Source organism: Lactuca sativa, chromosome 9, assembly GCF_002870075.4.
Source record: "Lactuca sativa cultivar Salinas chromosome 9, Lsat_Salinas_v11, whole genome shotgun sequence".
Taxonomy (NCBI): domain Eukaryota; kingdom Viridiplantae; phylum Streptophyta; class Magnoliopsida; order Asterales; family Asteraceae; genus Lactuca; species Lactuca sativa.
In genome coordinates, this window is record NC_056631.2 from 20275155 (window position 1) to 20296036 (window position 20882).

Here is a 20882-nt window from a genome sequence, read left to right on the forward strand (position 1 = left end):
AAACCATTTACAAGAGTTTATGTCTTTATTTTAAAAAAAAAGTTTGCCTCTAATCCTCGGTTTGAGTTCAGTTACCCCCGAAGGTGCACCCGAATCCCTCAAACCAAGGCTCTGATACCAATTGTAACAACGCAAATTTTCAAACAATTTTTTTTCATTTTAAAAATAAAGTATTTTCATTCAAAACAAGGCATAAATAATTTAAGTGTCATGTCAAGTACATATTGTCTAAATCCCAAGATCATAAAAACATCCTTCAGTGTGTACAAATCACGCCGGCGCCTTCCCACGGTCCTCGCTAGTACCTGAAACACATACATAACAACTGTAAGCATAAATGCATAGTGAGTTCCCCAATATACTACTTACGCACATACGCCTCTCCAGGCCCTGACCTTCCGGTCCATGTGTCTCAGGGGACTTCCGTCCCTGCTGGGTAAACCTTCCGGTCCTACCCACGCCGACCTTCCGGTCCATAACACAACGCCTTTCGGCCCATAACATAATCGCCTTCCGGCCCATAACATAATGCCTTCCGGCCCATAATATAATCGCCTTCCGGCCCATAACATACATAGCACATATAACAAATAACTTACCACATATAGCATACATATCACATATCATATCTGACCTTCCGGTCACACAGTCAAACCCTTCCGGGTACAGCATAGTGAGAAGACTCACCTCATGAATACTGAAAGCTAGCAAATCCTGAAATCACTCGTACTCGATCCGCCGAGCTACAAACTCCCTATAACATCATATATCTCTTATTAACACTTTTATCTTCTAAGTTAACTGACCCTAAGAAGTCACACATAGGTCAACTCTGGTCAACGGTCAACGGTCAACGGTCAACTCGACCGGACTCGGCGAGTCTAGACGTCCTCCAGTCCTCTAAGATTCCCCTTCTACTCGTCGAGTATCCTCCTTGACCCGACGAGTTACTCCTGGAAGAATCGCGGGGCCACCCCGACTCAACTCGACGAGTCCCAGTTATTCTTCAAGCTACTCGCCGAGTTTGTTCATCGAACTCGGCGAGTCCATGCCATGCAACCGCTCAAACTGCTTCCTAAGGTCAGAACTGCTCCGACCATTCATAGGTCTGTCCTTCCTAGACTGATCCATCACGTAAGGTCCTCATTTCGGTGCTCATGATACACCCCCAAGACTTATAATTTACATATTGCCTAAGGCATAAGGATTCCAATCCAAAACCTTCATCAATTCCCGAAATGCACAGGCATGAGACATTCTGGACCTCCAAAGGTCCCAATACAGGGTTACAATCGTTTGGGGGACTAGGGTAACATTCAATCTAGCCACAAAAGGGTTCCATAAACCCTAATTCCATAAACACATCAACATAGCAGAGTATACTCGAATTCTTACATGGATGATGTACTCTCTGTGTCCCCAATCCTCAGAACGTGATTCCCTTGCTGTTCCTTTAGCCAAGCCCTTCTCTTCCTTGCACAACAACTCCTTCAAAATCACCAATGGCCTTTAACCTTGCTCCAGATGCACACAATCGATTTAGGGTTCCTCTCAGAAGGCTAAAATGAACAATGACGGCCAATAAGTCCCTTTTATACGTCCCAAACCTGAACGGTTAGGGTTTTCGCTAAACAGCGCAGACTCGCCGAGTCCATATCTGGACTCGTCGAGTCCAGTCGCGAACTCGCGACCAGGTCTGCGATCCTCCTCGGCGAGTCTAGGCTCCAACTCGCCGAGTCCCCTCTTAAAACACCCCAAAAACATAATTTTAACAATACCTGAGATTCTGGGCTGTTACAAAGATATGTTCTTTTTATTAAAGTTGTATCATCTTTCTTTTTAATGGTGAAAACTTTAATTTTGTTGGGATTTGTTACAGACGGTTTGGGTTCAGGATTTGATGTTTGGGCCTTGGAATGCTTTTGAACATTCTTGACTGAGGAAACCTTCGATTTTCCTTTCAAATCTGCTGAATGTTTTGGATTTTGAGTTTGAACAGAATTGGATTTAGAATGGGGTTCAGAAGAATTAGAACGAGAGAAGTTAGACTGAGAAGTTTTCTTGACTTGAGGTTCTAGGTGCCCCTTTTGTTTTTGGTCATTAAAGGGACCGAACCTTGAACCTCGATTGCTTTTGCTCTCGGAACCGAACCTATGCTTTCGGTAGCTGGTGTTCTCTGAACCGAACCTTTCCCTTCGGTTGTAACTACTTTCTTGCATTCTCATAGTACTTTTCTCTGACTTGGAATTTTTGTCATGATAAGAGAAATGGGCGTTTTGAGATCGCCAAAACTGTTTTCGTTCTGAGAGATTCTTCTTGTATCTCAAATTCCTCTGCTGCTTCTGATCCTTTACTTGCTTCGGCTGTCGGTGGATGTTGGCTTTTTGCTTTTGCTTTTTGTCAGCCGGTTCACTTTGAACTGATGATGTTTCGCTCAAGGGAGTGACTTCTTCTACAAGAACTTCTTTTGTATCACTAGTACTTGGCATGTCGAAGTTATCAGGCTTGTTTAGCGGCTCTGGCACATATCTGCCTGTGGTTTTCCAGGAAGTCCGCTCTGACAGACCAACAGTTTCGTCTACATTATCTATAGGAGCATACCAGAAGAATTCATCACAACCATCTGCATTATCTTCGTTTACAATGGCTGTGAGTTCAGCTGTCTGATGTTCGGTTACTCATGTGACCTTATACACCTGATTTGGAGTCGTCCTTACCTTTTGGTATACAACAACTTTTTCTTCAAGGATCGGGGACTTTTGTTGGGACAGACGAGCAAACTCCACAAAATTTTCTGAAATAAGATTTTTGTGGTTTTCGGGTTCGCTCTTGACAAACTCAGAACAGTCAACTTCATCCTCTACATAAATTTCACTCATATCATCATCCTCATTAAGCTCAGATGCATTTTCAACATCAATCTTATTTTATGAGTTCAAGTTGGCATTCAATGAGTCAAACTTTTGTATGGTTTCGGTCCTTAGTTTCAGTTTATCATTTTCTTCCAAAAGATTTTTCAGCATGTTCTTATGGTCCTTGGACTTTATGAAAGATTCGATTTTGTCTAGACCATACATATAAGTCGGATTTACATCCTCAGACGAAACTACACTTTCGCAATTATATGTGTCACACCCCCGAACCAGACGGCGGAAACGTTCGGGAGCTGTCGTGACTCAATTGAATACCATAACATTGAATATATATGATACGTAACAACATTCGTCACCATGCATTAATATAGTACAACCAATAAAGTTTACATGAAGTACATTGTTTAAACATTACAATCCCAAAAATAAATTGTTCGAGTCGTTAATAAGTAAACTGCAAGCCATCACTGAGTACATTTTCCTTTGATTCACCGGTTCCCTGAGAATACAAGTATTTTGAAAAACGTCAACATGCGAAATATTGGTGAGTTCATAAGCGGTATTTGAAAAAAACAATGTTTTGTATCGTTTTGAAAACCACCAGAAAATCCGATATTTTCTGAAAAGAAAAGCTTTTGAAAACGTTCGTGAAGATCCATAGGTATGCTTGTTTGTTTCTATACTTGTAAAAATTATTCATTAATCTTGTATACATTTCGAATCTGTATGTATTGGAAAAACCCTAGGAAAACCCGATGTTTTCCTAATTCTTTGAATTCCATGAAGTTACATTGAAACCATTGCAACGCGTGTAGTTATCAATCCCAGGCGACGTTGGATTATTTTTGAGCATGATTAATTACTACAAACACGCGTTACACAAACGACCAGTTTATAGCTATACTAACGATCCCGTAGGCGTCGTTCGTACTAATCACGTTATCCAACCGCCCTGACTTCCCCACATTCGAAGAGAAAGAGGACACGAAGACCCCGATGACTCCATTAACCGACTGGGGATAAAAAAAAAGGTACGAGGGGTCCCTGACCCGCCTCGCATGAAATATCGACTTTACTAGCAATACCAAAGGACCCTTGGGGACCGATAGTATACAAGCCATTGAAAGTCCTTTTACGTTGTGTTAGATCGGTAAAACCCAACACTTCGTAAGGTAGAAGTCTTCGGGCCTTAAGATCAGGTCATTGGGCTAGCTAGGCCCAACAAACAAGATTTTACACTTTTGGGGCCCAAAGATGGTGCGTAGACGTCTGTGCACACTCGCATGTATATTGAATTCCCAAATGTTACTTGTATGAATCGAGATATCGTCGCGTTAGTAGTTTCGGGTTTTTATTGGTTCGAGACCGAACCAATTCGTTTAGCAACGACTTTTGGTATTGTTGTGTATTGTATTTCGTCGATAGTCGCAGTGCCATTATTTGATCAAATTGCGTGTATTGAATTAGCCTTGGAAGTTTTCTGTTTTCAGCCCCTCATTGTTTGTAAAATTTACTTTTTCAACCCTTTAATTAAATAACTTTCCGGTTTGGTCCTTAAATCATTTTTCTTGACATTTTAACACCAAAAATTATTGAAATTAATATTTTTCAGCATATTTTTCATTGAAAACAGTTTAAGTCCCTGAAAATGCAGTTTTCTCGGTTATAACCCCTCTTTTTCGCAATTTTGACAATTTTGGCCCAAATTAGAAAATTTTTGCAACTTTGGTCCTTTTTAAATTTAAAAAGCATTTTAAACCTTTGAAAAGGACTTGGAACACTAATAGTCCACTGTTTTACAGAAAAACACAGTTTTGGCCCTCCAAATCAGAAAATTTCGCATAATGGGCCTTATTGGGCCGAAAATGTCATTTTTAGTCCATTAAGCTTGAAATTTATGTTTTTAATCCTCCAACAAGCATATTTTCAGAAAATACATTATGGAAACTATTTTGACTCATATCCCCCATCAGATTTCGAAATATTTCAATTTGGGCCCTTTAACTATATATTTTTAGCATTTTATGTCCAAAAATTGAGTTTTTAGCCCAAAGAAAATGTTACTAAGCCATTTAGCTATTTTTCTTGGAACACTTTGTATGTAGGAATGTACTTGATGCTAGTATCATTTAACATAAGGTATATCTCAGTTTTGAGGGGTTTTATGGCTAGATCCAACATTATAACACACAAAAACACACATATAAGCATGGAAATCATACAAGGCATACAAAACACATATAGATCTACACTTTCACTTGTATTCCCCCCCACCCCCACAAAACTCATAAAAACAGAAAATAGGGGGTATGAAGCTCACCTTGGGTGTGGTTTCGGTTTTGGAGAGAAGATGGAAGAGAAATGAAGTGATTTTCGGCCCTAGCACCTTTCCTTGGTAGATCTCGAGTTTGGTGACTTCTAAGGTGCATGATCACAAGTTGGAATAGATTTAGAAGGGATTTTTGATGGAATGAAGTAGTTAGATCATGGATTAGTCATCAACTTACCTTAGATGATGATTTTGGTGATGGATTCTCCTTGTGAAGCTTCTTGATTCACGAAATTTTTGAAGGAGGAGGGAGGATTGTTCTTCAAGACTTAGAGAGTTTGGAAGAGATTTTTGTGGTGTGTGTGTGTGTGTTTCGGCCGAGAGTGAGAGAGAGAGAAGGAGAAGAAGAGAGATGCATGAAAGGATGGTGCATGGAAGTATGAGTCTCTTGCATGGAAGTCCTTTGGTTAATAGTGAGGTGGCAAGCAAATAGTCAACTCTTCCATTTCTTCTTGGACTTGGGCCTTGGGCCGAGAGTTTGGAAGGGAAAAGGAAAAATTTGGGCTTTTTGCCCCTAAGCCCAATATTAGAGTTTGTTTGGGTATGTTTTAAGCCTAAAAGAATGTGGTAGGATTTTTACATTTTTGTTGGACTAGTTTAGGTTATTCATGGATCAAAGCTTTTAATTCATTTCATTCTAGGCCCAACATGGCCCAAAATGTTGAAATAAATTAGTGTGGGTCCAATTAGAGCCCAATTAGGGTTCTAAGCCCATGATAGTCAAATTGGAAGCTTATTGGTCCATTTGGATCCAATAAGGAAGTTCTAGTCCAAGGTGGACCTAAGTAAGAACTTCTATAGTTTCCAATTGTTTGATGACTATTTGTAGTACTTGTATGATGTATTTGATTGAAGTTTTTGATGTCATAATCATAGGTGTCACACATGTTCTTAAGTTTTTGATTTACATTAACTTGAGTGTATAGATTACATGACACAAAATTTCCAGTTGTGACATCATCCCCCCGTTAGAGGGAATTTCGTCCCGAAATTCTGTTTGAAAGCTAGATTTGAGAATGCTAGAATAGGTGAGGGTACTTTTGCTTCATTTGATCTTCGCGTTCCCACGTGAATTCTGGCCTGCGCTTTGCGTTCCACCGTACCTTCACGATCGGGATGCGACTTTGCTTAGTACGCTTCACCTCCCTGTCCATGATTTCGATTGGTTCTTCAACGAACAGGAGATTCTCATTGATTTCGATTTCGTCAAGAGGAATGACAAGGGTTTCATCTGATAGGCACTTCTTCAGGTTAGATACATGAAACACGGGGTGTACACCGTTTAGTTCCGCGGGTAGTTGCAGTCTGTAGGCTACCGGACCTATTCGGGCGACGATTTCGAAAGGTCCAATGTATCGCGGGTTCAGCTTTCCCCGTTTTCCGAAACGTATAACCCCTTTCCAGGGTGAGACTTTCAACAGTACTCGATCACCGACCTGGAATTCTAAGGGCTTTCGCCGTTTGTCGGTGTAGCTCTTTTGTCGGTCCCGCGATGCTTGTAATCGAGCTCTGATCTGGACGATCTTTTCTGTGGTTTCGCGAATGATCTCCGGTCCCGTTAGTGCCCTGTCCGACGTATGTGTTCTTGCTAGCTGGGTGTCACCTACTTCAGCCCAACATAACGGTGATCTACATTTACACCCGTACAGTGCTTCGAAAGGAGCCACCTTGATGCTTGAATGGTAACTGTTGTTATATGAGAACTCGATCAACGGTAGGTGGGTATCCCAAGACTTCCCAAAGTCTATCACACATGCACGAAGCATGTCTTCAAGCGTTTGAATGGTTCGTTCACTTTGACCGTCCGTTTGTGGGTGATACGCGGTGCTCATGTCGAGATGAGTTCCCATTGCCTTGTGGAGTGATTGCCAAAAGCGCGATGTGAACCTACTGTCCCTATCCGAGATGATAGATTTTGGCACTCCATGGAGTCTCATGATTTCTCGTATGTACAACCGCGTCAGTCTCTCCATCTTGTAGGATTCTTTGATTGGCAGGAAATGGGCAGATTTCGTCAGTCGGTCGATTATCACCCATATGGTGTCTAGTCCGTCCGACGCCTTGGGTAGCTTGGTCACGAAATCCATAGAAATCCCCTCCCATTTCCACTCAGGGATTGTCGGTTGCTGTAACAATCCTGAAGGTTTATGGTATTCCACCTTTACTTTGGCGCACGTAAGGCACTTACTAACATAAGTCGCGATTTCCGCCTTCATGTTAGGCCACCAATAGTGTTGTTTAATGTCCAAATACATCTTGTCCGAACCGGGATGAATGAAGTATCGTGTTTTGTGGGCTACCTTCATAACGCCCTCCCTAAATCCTCCGATTTTTGGGACCCAAATACGGTTCATGAAGTAGCATACCCCATTCTCCCTTGCTTCTAGGTTCTTTTCCATCCCGCGCAATGCCTCGCTAGCTCTATTTTCCGTTTTCATAGCCTCCGACTGGACTGATGCTATTTGAGTGGCCAGATGAGATTGAATGGTTATCGAGAGAGTTTTCGTATGGCAATTAGAGTACTCCTTCCGAATTAATGCATCAGCTACCACGTTGGCCTTGCTTGGGTGGTACTTGATCTCACATTCGTAGTCGTTTAGCAATTCCACCCATCTTCGTTGTCTCATGTTCAGCTCCTTCTGATTCAAGATGTGCTGGAGGCTCTTGTGGTCCGTGAAAATGGTGCACTTTGTACCGTACAGGTAGTGCCTCCAAATTTTCAGAGCGAAGACCATGGTTCCCAGTTCTAGGTCATGGGTCGTGTAATTTACTTCGTGCGTCTTTAGTTGGCAGGACGCATATGCTATCACTCTTCCACGTTGCATGAGAACGCAACCTAAGCCCTGATTCGACGCGTCACAGTAGACCACAAAATCTTCCGTTCCTTCAGGTAGAGATAGTACAGGAGCGCTACAGAGAGCTTGCTTCAAGGTTCGAAACGCAATCTCTTGTCGGTCTGTCCATTTGAATGGCACGCCCTTTTGCGTAAGCGAGGTAAGCGGCTTGGCGATCTTAGAGAAGTTTTGAATGAATCTCCTATAGTATCCTGCTAGGCCTAAGAACTGACGAATTTCTGTGGGCGTGGTCGGAGTTGCCCATCCTTCCACAGCTTTGACCTTAGAGGGATCCACATGAATTCCGTCTTGGCTAACTACGTGGCCTAGGAAATTCACACTCCGGAGCCAGAACTCGCACTTGGAGAGTTTGGCGTAAAGCTTTTCTGATCGTAGAGTTTCTAGGACTTGTCGGAGATGTTGGCCATGCTCCTCTTTGCTTCGAGAATAGACGAGGATGTCATCGATAAAAACAATGACGAAGTTGTCAAGGAACGGTCGACAGATTCGATTCATTAGGTCCATAAATGCGGCAGGTGCATTTGTTAGACCGAAGGGCATTACGACGAATTCATAATGTCCGTAGCGGGTTCGGAAAGCGGTTTTAGGAATATCCTCTTCCCGGACTTTGAGTTGGTGGTATCCGGACCGTAGATCTATTTTAGAAAAATAACTAGCTCCTTGGAGCTGGTCGAATAGATCATCGATTCGTGGGAGTGGGTAGCGGTTTTTAACAGTGAGTTTATTTAACTCTCTGTAATCGATGCACATTCTGAAAGATCCGTCCTTCTTTTTGACAAAGAGCACCGGAGCTCCCCATGGCGAGTAGCTAGGTCGGATAAATCCCTTGTCCAGAAGCTCACTGAGTTGGCTGGACAATTCCTGCATTTCAGCAGGAGCCAACCGATATGGTGATTTAGCGAGAGGAGTTGCTCCTGGAACGAGGTCGATTCGGAATTCAACCGGTCTCTCTGGGGGTACTCCTGGAAGATCTTCAGGAAACACGTCTGGAAATTCACACGCTACCGGAATATGTTGAATGTTAGTTTCTTCTTTGGTCTTGTCCACTATGTGAACCAAGAACGCCAAATTGTTCTTTCGCAGATGTTTTTGTGCCTTGATCCACGAGATGAGACGAAGATTCGTGCTGGGTTTGTCTCCATAAATTACTAGGGTTTCGTGATTTGCGAGACGAAGGCGAACGGCCTTCTCGTGGCACATAATCTCAGCATGGTGGGGGCTTAACCAATCCATGCCGATAATCACATCGAAACTCCTAATTGATACTGGCATTAGGTCTATTCGAAAGACGTGTTGGTTAAGGGTTACGGTACATCCGATGTAGATCTCCCCAGTGGATTCGGTTTTCCCGTTGGCCATTTCCACCGTATAGGTTTCATTTAGCTTCTGGGGTTGTTGTTTTAATAAATGTTTAAACTTCTCGCTTACAAAACTTCGCTCCACTCCGGTGTCAAATAAGATGCATGCATAAGTGTGGTTTAGGAGAAACGTACCGGTCACAACTGCGGGGTCCTGAACTGCATCACCCTGACCCATAGTCAGCATCCTTCCTGCTCCTCTATTTCCTGAATTGTTGTTGTTAGGGCAATCTCAGCGGAAATGCCCCGTCCTTCCACACCCGAAGCAGGTGTGGCTAGGCCCTGCATTGTTGCCGCCGGCATTGGTGGTATTGTTATTGCGGTGGTTGTTGTTGTTGTGGTTGTTTCCCTGATTTTGATTCTGAGGAGGGTAAGCCCTGCAGAACCTTGCAGTGTGTCCCCTTCGGTTGCAACTGGTGCAATGGAATTCCCTGCATTCGCCGTGATGGTGGAAACCGCACTTATTGCATTTGGGAAGATTACCGGAATAGGGTCTTGAAGCATATGAAGCAGCTGAGGCTGGAGCATGTGGTGTGGATGGAACCGGTGCGGTGACAGCGTTAACTGCCACTGTTTGCTGCTTTTTAGAGGTCTCGGGGCCCTGACGCCCCTTTCTCTTGTTGTTCCTCCCTTTCTTGCCATCACCCTCCTTTTTCTTCTCAGCCTCCACTGGCTTTTCGCCCTTCTTGTTGTTATGATCATACAACCTCTTCGCCAATCTCTTCGCACTGTCAAACGTTTCAGGGTTCGCAGCTATCACATTCCCTTGAATGGGGGATGTCAGTCCCCAGATGAATCGTTCAATCTTCTTTCCTTCTGATGTGATCATACCCGGGCACAGCAGAGATAGTTCGCTAAATCTCGATATGTAGGCATCGATGTTCGCATTCTGCACCGTGAGATTCCATAGCTCTTGCTCCATCTTCTGTATTTCGCCTCGGGGGCAGTACTCAGCCATTAACATTTCTTTCATTTCTGCCCATGGTATAGAGTTGGCTACAGGGAGCGTCATAGCTTCTACGTGTCCGTTCCACCAAGTGAGTGCTTGGTCCACAAAAGTGCAGGCCGCGAACTTCACCTTCATCTGCTCGGGGCAATCGCATATCTCGAATACCGACTCTACCTTCTCGATCCATCGCTTCAGAGTGATCACCCCTCCAGTGCCGTTGAAAGTTCGTGGTTTAGCGTTTGTGAAGTCCTTGTAGGTGCACGTTTTAGTGGGTCCTTGATTGGTCCCGTTGTTCGAACTTCCGGACCCTTTCCCGTTGCCTCCTCCGTTGTTCCCTCGGTGAAGTTGTGCCATAGCTGCCGTGACAGCAGCAGACACGGCTTCCTGGAAAGCAGTGGTGTCAACTTCGGGCGGGGTGGGTTCGGGATTTCCGCGAGTAGCTCGGCGAGGCATCTTTCTGTCATGAAACGGAAAGATGTTGAGTGTATGTGGTTTCTGTGAGGTTGTGATCCTACTAACTAGGTGTATGGTACGAACGTAGACATTGCTACCATCGGACATACAATCATAACGTCTCAACACATAACAACTTGTAATATCATAGCAAAACACACAAAAGTTCATTAATATTATCCGCATTTAATACAAGAAAATTTGCTCGTAAGAGCATACAAAAGTGACACTAATTCGACAGCATAACGGCTCTATGAGTAGTGTAGTCACTTAAACATAGAGCCGGAGTACATAACATAGTTCCTAATGACCTATTATGATAAGTCTATCCCTATCCGTGATGAGCTACGTCTGGAGGTGTTCCCGAGGTCATATGCCGAAATGTTGCGCCAGTAACTGCGCCATCTTTGCCATGTCTCCAATAACCTCATCCCTCTCATGCTCTGCTCGCACTGCCCGAGCTTCCATAGCATACAGCTGTTGTCGCAGTGCGGCGATCTCAGCTTCGAGGGAACGGTTCTCTCTTAGGGGGTTCACTGGTGGAGCGGGGTGATCTGGTTGTGTCTCGTTCTCGCATGGCGGGACGGGGTCCTGGTCCCCGACCTGACCTTCCTCGCCGTTGTCGTCGATCTCTCCAAATTCGTAGTCAGTGTCTACGTATTCGTCGGGTCCGACGTCGTGTGCTTCCCCTAGATTGAATACCCCCGAACCAGACGGCGGAAACGTTCGGGAGCTGTCGTGACTCAATTGAATACCATAACATTGAATACATATGATACGTAACAACATTCGTCACCATGCATTAATATAGTACAACTAATAAAGTTTACATGAAGTACATTGTTTAAACATTACAATCCCAAAAATAAATTGTTCGAGTCGTTAATAAGTAAACTGCAAGCCATCACTGAGTACATTTTCCTTTGATTCACCGGTTCCCTGAGAATACAAGTATTTTGAAAAACGTCAACATGCGAAATATTGGTGAGTTCATAAGCGGTATTTGAAAAAAACAATGTTTTGTATCGTTTTGAAAACCACCAGAAAATCCGATATTTTCTGAAAAGAAAAGCTTTTGAAAACGTTCGTGAAGATCCATAGGTATGCTTGTTTGTTTCTATACTTGTAAAAATTATTCATTAATCTTGTATACATTTCGAATCTGTATGTATTGGAAAAACCCTAGGAAAACCCGATGTTTTCCTAATTCTTTGAATTCCATGAAGTTACATTGAAACCATTGCAACGCGTGTAGTTATCAATCCCAGGCGACGTTGGATTATTTTTGAGCATGATTAATTACTACAAACACGCGTTACACAAACGACCAGTTTATAGCTATACTAACGATCCCGTAGGCGTCGTTCGTACTAATCACGTTATCCAACCGCCCTGACTTCCCCACATTCGAAGAGAAAGAGGACACGAAGACCCCGATGACTCCATTAACCGACTGGGGATAAAAAAAAAGGTACGAGGGGTCCCTGACCCGCCTCGCATGAAATATCGACTTTACTAGCAATACCAAAGGACCCTTGGGGACCGATAGTATACAAGCCATTGAAAGTCCTTTTACGTTGTGTTAGATCGGTAAAACCCAACACTTCGTAAGGTAGAAGTCTTCGGGCCTTAAGATCAGGTCATTGGGCTAGCTAGGCCCAACAAACAAGATTTTACACTTTTGGGGCCCAAAGATGGTGCGTAGATGCCTGTGCACACTCGCATGTATATTGAATTCCCAAATGTTACTTGTATGAATCGAGATATTGTCGCGTTAGTAGTTTCGGGTTTTTATTGGTTCGAGACCGAACCAATTCGTTTAGCAACGACTTTTGGTATTGTTGTGTATTGTATTTCGTCGATAGTCGCAGTGCCATTATTTGATCAAATTGCGTGTATTGAATTAGCCTTGGAAGTTTTCTGTTTTCAGCCCCTCATTGTTTGTAAAATTTACTTTTTCAACCCTTTAATTAAATAACTTTCCGGTTTGGTCCTTAAATCATTTTTCTTGACATTTTAACACCAAAAATTATTGAAATTAATATTTTTCAGCATATTTTTCATTGAAAACAGTTTAAGTCCCTGAAAATGCAGTTTTCTCGGTTATAACCCCTCTTTTTCGCAATTTTGACAATTTTGGCCCAAATTAGAAAAATTTTGCAACTTTGGTCCTTTTTAAATTTAAAAAGCATTTTAAACCTTTGAAAAGGACTTGGAACACTAATAGTCCACTGTTTTACAGAAAAACACAGTTTTGGCCCTCCAAATCAGAAAATTTTGCATAATGGGCCTTATTGGGCCGAAAATGTCATTTTTAGTCCATTAAGCTTGAAATTTATGTTTTTAATCCTCCAACAAGCATATTTTCAGAAAATACATTATGGAAACTGTTTTGACTCATCTCCCCCATCAGATTTCGAAATATTTCAATTTGGGCCCTTTAACTATATATTTTTAGCATTTTATGTCCAAAAATTGAGTTTTTAGCCCAAAGAAAATGTTACTAAGCCATTTAGCTATTTTTCTTGGAACACTTTGTATGTAGGAATGTACTTGATGCTAGTATCATTTAACATAAGGTATATCTCGGTTTTGAGGGGTTTTATGGCTAGATCCAACATTATAACACACAAAAACACACATATAAGCATGGAAATCATACAAGGCATACAAAACACATATAGATCTACACTTTCACTTGTATTCCCCCCCCCCCACAAAACTCATAAAAACAGAAAATAGGGGGTATGAAGCTCACCTTGGATGTGGTTTCGGTTTTGGAGAGAAGATGGAAGAGAAATGAAGTGATTTTCGGCCCTAGCACCTTTCCTTGGTAGATCTCGAGTTTGGTGACTTCTAAGGTGCATGATCACAAGTTGGAATAGATTTAGAAGGGATTTTTGATGGAATGAAGTAGTTAGATCATGGATTAGTCATCAACTTACCTTAGATGATGATTTTGGTGATGGATTCTCCTTGTGAAGCTTCTTGATTCACGAAAATTTTGAAGGAGGCGGGAGGATTGTTCTTCAAGACTTAGAGAGTGAGAGAGAGAAGGAGAAGAAGAGAGATGCATGAAAGGATGGTGCATGGAAGTATGAGTCTCTTACATGGAAGTCCTTTGGTTAATAGTGAGGTGGCAAGCAAATAGTCAACTCTTCCATTTCTTCTTGGACTTGGGCCTTGGGCCGAGAGTTTGGAAGGGAAAAGGAAAAATTTGGGCTTTTTGCCCCTAAGCCCAATATTAGAGTTTGTTTGGGTATGTTTTAAGCCTAAAAGAATGTGGTAGGATTTTTACATTTTTGTTGGACTAGTTTAGGTTATTCATGGATCAAAGCTTTTAATTCATTTCATTCTAGGCCCAACATGGCCCAAAATGTTGAAATAAATTAGTGTGGGTCCAATTAGAGCCCAATTAGGGTTCTAAGCCCATGATAGTCAAATTGGAAGCTTATTGGTCCATTTGGATCCAATAAGGAAGTTCTAGTCCACGGTGGACCTAAGTAAGAACTTCTATAGTTTCCAATTGTTTGATGACTATTTGTAGTACTTGTATGATGTATTTGATTGAAGTTTTTGATGTCATAATCATAGGTGTCACACATGTTTTTAAGTTTTTGATTTACATTAACTTGAGTGTATAGATTACATGACACAAAATTTCCAGTTGTGACAATATGCTTTAACGTCAATTTCATCTTCCTTAAACTCAAGGAAGGGCAAAATCATGCGATGAATTTTCTGTCCTATTTCACAGTTAAGATGAAGTTGAGTGATGTTAGAATAAAGACGCTTAGCAATCAAACAAAACACATTCCTTTGTTTCAAAAGTTTTAAATTGTCTCTTTGTAAATAAATGTTTTCGTCTTTGGATTTGATCAACTCCGACTCCTTCAGCTATATCCACATCCTCCGTTCCTCACTCTTTGAAGACACCCTGCTTATTTGGTCAGTTAGGTTAGAATTGGTGACCCGTGTTTGAGTTAAACTGCTGTTTAGATGAGAGATTCTTGAATTTACATTTTTTAATTGTTTTTCATATGAATTTTGTGGGACTTTGAATGAAACAAAAATGGATTGTACCTTCTTGATTAATTCATCAAGCTCATTAAACTGCACGCTGAGAGGTTTTGCTGTGAAGCACAAGTCCTCTCGCTCCTTCGTGTCTTCATTCCCACCGTCTGTGTTGTATCCCCTCATTTGAGATACATCCGACACCATCAAACACTTTCCACCGCTTCCTTCACCTTTCGCAATGTAAGCCTTTCCATGAGATGGCTTTCTGACTTCATCATCCTCAGAGTCGGTTGACCAGACCTCCACGCCACCGAACTCATCATCCGCTACCGAACCCTGCACAATTAAAGCATTCATAGAAGGGTTAGCAGTAGTTTTCTTTCTCTTGATCTCTTCCAGTTTTTTCATCAACACAGCTTCTTCATCTTTTTCTGCCATTTTCTTTAGGACACAGTCTTTGGCATAGTGGTTCTTTCCTCCACAGTAGTAGCAGTTCACACCTGAATCTCCTTCAGCTTTCGGCTCTTTCTTTGGTTCTTCTGGCTTCGATTCCTCCCTCAGTTTTTCAGAACTATAGCTTCCCTGCCAATTTCTGTTCTTATTGGTAGGAAACCTTTTCTTAATAAACCTCTTTGGATTTGACACCATCATTGCATAATCTTCAGAGGTAAGGTCATAGTCTTCTAAGTTAAGATCTTCATCTTCTACCACACTTTTGCTTTTAGACAGAAGGGCCAAGGAACCCAAGCTTGAAACCACATTTTTCTCCTGCAAGACAATCTTATCTTGGGATTTCAAAGTCCCTACCAGTTTAGCCAATGAATATGATTTGAATTGCTCATGAGCTTTAACAGTGGACACAACCGCTCTCCACTCAGATCTAAGACCATTCAAAAATGTAACTTTTTGTTCAATCAACTTCCTTTCAATATCGTGTTTAATCATCTTACTGAGAAGATTAGGGCAAAACAAATAAATGCTGAGTTACGTCAATTATGGGATGACGGCTCAATAAATATTAGTTAATGCGGAATAACCCTAATCGCAACCTTTTTTCACAGAAAAGATGTGTATGAATTACACAGCCTCCTGCTTTGATACCAATTGATAAGTTATTAATTAACTTGATGATCGATTAGATCTATGTAACAGGTAAGCGATGAATATATAAACAGTAAATAACCCAAGTATGAATCAAGATGTGTCGAATGATTAGATTACTCAATCCTTAGCAGAGCTCGACTAAGAACTTCCGCTGTAGAGGATTCTAGGGTTACAAGAACGATAACAATAAACTTGCTGAATAATAACTCTCTGATCGTTCTATTCTATCATTACTTTCTAGGGGCATGCAAGCACCTATATATAAACTAAACCCTACTAAACTCACAGATGGACAGGCCCATACCGGAGATACATAATGGACTAGCTAACGAGCCCAATATACGCAATACATAATACAAAACAAGACCCAACAAACAACATCAATCCCTCCTTTCCTCATTTCTTTCAAAATAAGGCCGATATTTACCATATAAACCCTCATAATCATAATCCTTTACAATTTAAGTACAATATTTACTTAATAGCCCTCCGCCTTGGCAATCTTTTCAAAACTAATCCAGTATTTACCTTTTTAACCCCCAATTCCATAAATCTTTACAATATAACCCATATTTACATTTTATCCCTTAGTTCCATAATTCCTTTCATATTGAGTCCTAATTGTTACCCATCAGCCCCTTCCTTCATAAATAATTATAAATTGAGTCTGAAAATTACACTTTTAACCCCTAATCTCTTAAAGTGTGACAATTAGCTCTACGAGACCATCATTTGGTATATAATTATTTATGAGATCGATGATATCGATGAGATTTATATTCAAATATTTCTTCTTAGAGCGTATTAATTTGACCCTATAAGTGGGACCACCACCCAATAGCATGTTGCCACCTAGAGAATCTCCTAATTGTTTCAGAGCAACTAGAAAGAGATTCTTTAACCAGAAAGAATTTGGTTCAGATGTAGGATACCCATCCAGAAGTTTTCGCAACTCAATCCTAGACGATGGAATCATCAAAGATTTGACCTTTTCGAACTATGTCTATAACTCACTAGAGGCCCCGAAAACAAAGAGAAGACGTGTACAAGCGAGATATGCAGCAACAAGAAGAAGGAAAAGGATTGCATAGAGGAAATCCCGAACATTTGTCAGATGCGTTGATATCAATGGTGACTCATTATTTCGATGAATCATTTCTTCGGACAGAAGAAGATTATGCAAACACTTACTCGAAATCTCACTTATCAGATTCCTTTGTGGAAGACATAATTTTTTCTGAAGAATTCGCCATGATATTTTTGATCCATGCATAATATCATGAAAAATGGATACAAATTTTTGACTGCTACTTAGTATCGACAATAGGACTGAAAAAGTATCTAAAAATAAAAACTTTAGATATATGTACCCTGTCGAAGTAAGGAACCATGGCATATATGTTTGGAATAGATTCCATTTTGAGAGAGTTGAATAAGCACTATCTCATTGAAAAGTTCTATACATCTTCCCTTTCTCAATGCATTTCTTTAGACAAAGACTCTGTTTTTCCTCTTTTCAGATGGTAAATATTTCTCATAACATGGAGTGTGAATCAAACCCATGTTTGAATTGAAATTGAGATATTGATACAAGTTCTTCCCTTCTGAATCAGATAGATTCATATCTGAAAGAGGTTGACAATAAGTTCTTTCAAAATTGACTATTTGTCCCTCTGTTAGAGGTGTTCCAGAAATGTCTGCGATCGAGTAAATAGCTCTACGAACGAATGGATTGGATCGACTTGGAAAATGGAAAGATTTGTACAAGTTATACGTTTCGTCACCACTTTGTGGAAAAGCCTTAGGTATGAATATGTTAGATACCTGTGACTCGATTGCTGAAATAGTATCTCTCCCCCAAAAAGCATGTTTTTTTACCGGCGCACAAAGAAAATATTTTGTTGCGAATGAACAAGATATTGAGGAATTGTCCATACGTAAAATCATAATTATTGATTTTTCCACATAAAAGGGGAATCTGTTGTTACAATAGAAGCAGAAGTGATGTGGATTATTCAAGAATCGAAGTTGATTTGCTTTATAAAAAGAAGATCTCAATGAACTTCTATGAAATGATTTCACGGGATTCAGCCAATTGTATTGATCGTGGAATATCATTGGGAAATAGGAATCCGTGTTATCAAAGGATTTCCTGCGATTATTTCTAGTATGGAATGAGTCAATCATCGACTTTGGTATCTTATTGAACAAAAATGGTGATATTGTTCCTCCATTGATCAAGAATTTAGATTTTTGGCAAATCACATGATCATCCAAAAAGAAGGGTTTCAATTTTTTCAAATGAACGATTTGAAGACCTATTGATTCTAAAAATTGTGGATCATTCGGACCTTTCAATTCATAGATGTAGATCTCGGACCTATGAATGGGGATATTCCCGAAACTGACAAACAAAAAAGGAAGTGAATTAGACAAAAAAAAAGGAGCAACTTGGACAAAAAGAAACGAAGTGGATTAGACAAATCTTTTTTGTCGATAACCTCAGACCAATCAATCAAATATTGATTAATACGTAATCGATCGAACACTACTAGAAAATGGCTCTTCTGCTCAAAAACGAAATGTTCTTGGAAATTCTTGCTCCTAGTGGACCATTTGTATCTATATGCATCAGGATCCCGATTCATGGATCTCTTGGTTCGAGAAAAAAAAAGAATCAAACCATCTCTTTTGACTCTTTTTCAAATTCGATAAATGTTGGTTGATCATATATTTCATTAGAGTTCTATGATTCAGAGTATCCTTTCCTATTTGATCCCTTTGAATTCCATATTTGAAGTTGCGATCGAATCTATTCATTAAAAAGAATCGATTCAATACATTTCTTATGTACCTATGGGTGCTATGTTGGATTTGAATCAGATTTCGGATCAATCTATATTGATTGGCTGCCTCCATTATGTTGTTGCTAGCAAATACCACTATTTTTGGTTTTGGCTATTCCAAATCATTCCCGCAGGAGATCCGGACCTTTTTTTTTCTTCTGATCCTTCGATAAAAAGATTCATTCTCTTCATAAAAATAGGAAGTAGAACCAATAAAACCAATAAAGATGTCGTTTTCCATTCATACCTGGAGTTGAATACCCCATTCAAGAATTGTTTTGGATCCAATCCATAGGAATCAATAGAAAAGGCAAATCTCTTATGATACACCAGATCCGGCTCGTTATTGATAGAGTGAATAAATATGCCAGTTCTTGAAATCTCTCTTCTGATTCAAAATCATGGTGTAACGTGTATCCTCCCCTGTTCCGGTCATGGAATAGATGAAATAAATCAAAAAATGGATTTTTGTTCAAGAATGAAATCTTGTTGGAACTGTCCATATCATGTTCATCCTTCGGAACCATATCACATCCCGAATCTGATGAAATAGGATGAATTGAGACGGTATTTTGCAAATACGTAATTATCTTGAATAGCCCAACATGAAGAACTATGGATTTAGCCCAACATGAAGAACTATGGATCATAACCCCACATATATAAGAATGAATGATTTACACAATCAATCCTCATATATTTAATTAGTGTCTTTTGATCACAAAATTAATTCCAAATTAATTCTTGATCAATACTAATTAAATAATATGATTTCATATTAATATATTAGAACTTATAATATATTAATAAATCATAAATAACCTTTTCTCACAAAAGTCTATCCAAATTGTTCTGATGCCATGCAACCTAGATGGACCATGACAAATCGGGTCAAGTACATACCAATTATAGTTATGGACTTAGACACCAATCCAACAAGCGTAACATCCGAACTTTCACTACTTAAGGCAACCGCCAGACTAGAACCTGCTCTTGGATAAGGTGTCTAAGTCCATAACTATTTATGGTATGTACTTGACCCAACCCGACATGGTCCATTTGGGTTGCATGGCATCATGCATTTGGATAGACAAAATGAGAGAAATAACACTTGTGGTTTATTAATATAATATAAGTTCTAATATATTAATAGTATTATTTAATTAGTATTGATGAAGAATTAATTTTGGATTAATTAAGTTATCAAAAGATGACTAATTATATATATGGGTTGATTATGTAAATCGTCCATAACTTGTATAGTGGGCTAATGCTCCATGGATTATCAAGTTGGGTTAAAACCCATAAGATGCTCCATGGGAGTTACAAACCCATGGGTCATGGAAATGAAGAGTCATGTCACATTAGGGTTTACATGGTGTAACCCTAGATGTGACACACTATATAAAGAACAAGATGTACACCAAAATCGGCTACACTAGAAGCATAAGAGAGGGGAAGCCGATTTTTGCAAGTGTTATACATTCTCTTAAAGTTATTCCAAAGCATTTGGTGTTGTGTGAAACGTTTGAGGCATCACACTTGGGGTGCTATGCTCTCAAGGTTTTCAAGGAATCAAATCAACTACAAGGTATGTAATTCTAGCCATCTTTTATGTTAAAAGTTCCCCATGTATGCTAGATAGGATTATGAACCTTGGAAATCATATTTTGCATGTATTTTAGACAAACATAAATCCAAGGTTTTCTAGGGTTGCATGTACACTTAGGGGTGTTAGAATGCTCATAACCCATCACTTGCTAGAACTTATAATTTCTCGACCAAACCACCAAGGGTACACATATATGAGCCTAGATATACTACTGAAAAGACTTTGATTAAGGGTCGACGCACCAATTACACCTTCAACTAGCACTTCTCAGAGACCTTCAAACGACTCCCAGATGTTGATGAAAAATGAAATGACCAATTGATTGGAAATGGGTCCACAACTAAACCCAATGGTCCCACAAATGTTGAACAAAGCCTATGCGGAAATACTCTTACCGACTCTGAAGCCAATCGACAGAGCGCCAATTTTCCATCTCAACTCAAGATAACTGAGCCATATTGGGAGCTAACCATGTTCTCCGTATCT

At 40.3% G+C, this 20882-nt stretch overlaps 1 pseudogene; it reads right to left on the minus strand.

Annotated features, from left to right (window-relative positions):
- The window catches only part of LOC122196049 (protein Ycf2-like), a 40671-nt pseudogene that overhangs the window by 19032 nt on the left and 757 nt on the right, over nucleotides 1-20882 (minus strand).